A 1257-nucleotide genomic window follows, 5' to 3' on the forward strand; every position below is an offset into this window, starting at 1 on the left:
ATACTTTAGCAACTAAATTAAACGGCTTATATATTGTAATTGCATTTTCCAAATTGAATTTTCTAATTATCAATAGCGCAATTAATAGTACACAGAAGTTAAGTTTTTGTTAGATGATAGATATATATGATGAAGACTAAATTTATGAAATTAATCTGTGGAATGACATTGTTTCTAAAATTACATGATTATATACAACATATCTCAAAACCATCGAATATCCTTTTAATGACGGATCTTGGATCAAATTGATTTTTTTAAAGCGAAACTACCGGAAGTCGTTATTGCAACTCTCTAATTTTTGACATCGTATATTTTTGCATGAATACTTTTAATTAAAATTCTTTGGAATTTCACTTGAAATTAATTGAAGAATATGTGTTTTTCATGCATTTTATTCTCCAAAGTTTAGCCACAAGCATTTTTTCTTCAACCGCTTATAATTCAAAGATTATTCCTTCGATGTTAAAAAATAATTGAAATTGGTTAAAATATCTGTTATTGTTATGGGGAAGTTTCCATGGTTATTTACTACAACTGCGATGAGAATCTTACATTCGTAATGATTTTCTCACCGCATCGCGACTCAAAGTTTTATTTCACTAATCGATCGGTCTGCCGGTCAAGTTGAAGCTGCTCTCTTCTTTTCGCTCGGATGAATTTCCTCAGTTAAGTAATCCTCGCTACTGGATTTGAAATGGAAACAGTGCAAGTGCGAGGATAAGAGGGATAAGGATTCTCTCTGATGCCTCCCTGCTGCTTTAGCTACTAACGCTCCACCGCTGTGTTCTCCGTCTCTTCCTGTTCTTCGAGCATCTATCCCTTTACCGGATAGATACGGATAGAAATCGTATTTAGCGGTCTGGCGCTAGGCTTCCATTGTTTACCGAATATCGAAATCGCATCGGAATACACTGTAGAATGTTGAAGATCAACCTACGGCTTCCTATGCTGGCCGAAATGAAAGAAGTGGGATCTCAGACGCGAATCAGCACAATTTACGATTAGCGGATTGCTGTAATTGATACGATTGGGGAATTTATGTGAAGAAAAGCGATAGTGACATTCTACAAGAAAATCATATATGAAATTTTGATTGTACTTATCTATTAAAAAGCAGAAAGTAAGAAGAAAGCTACAAGCAAATTTATATCGAAAGAAATATAGATTACGTGGAATCAAACTTTTCTTTACGCACATGTAAGTACAAATTTTATATATACATATATATGTGTATGTATATATATATATATATAG

This window comes from Trachymyrmex septentrionalis, unplaced genomic scaffold (genome assembly GCF_001594115.1).
Source record: "Trachymyrmex septentrionalis isolate Tsep2-gDNA-1 unplaced genomic scaffold, Tsep1.0 scaffold60, whole genome shotgun sequence".
In the NCBI taxonomy this organism is placed as follows: Eukaryota; Metazoa; Arthropoda; class Insecta; order Hymenoptera; family Formicidae; genus Trachymyrmex; species Trachymyrmex septentrionalis.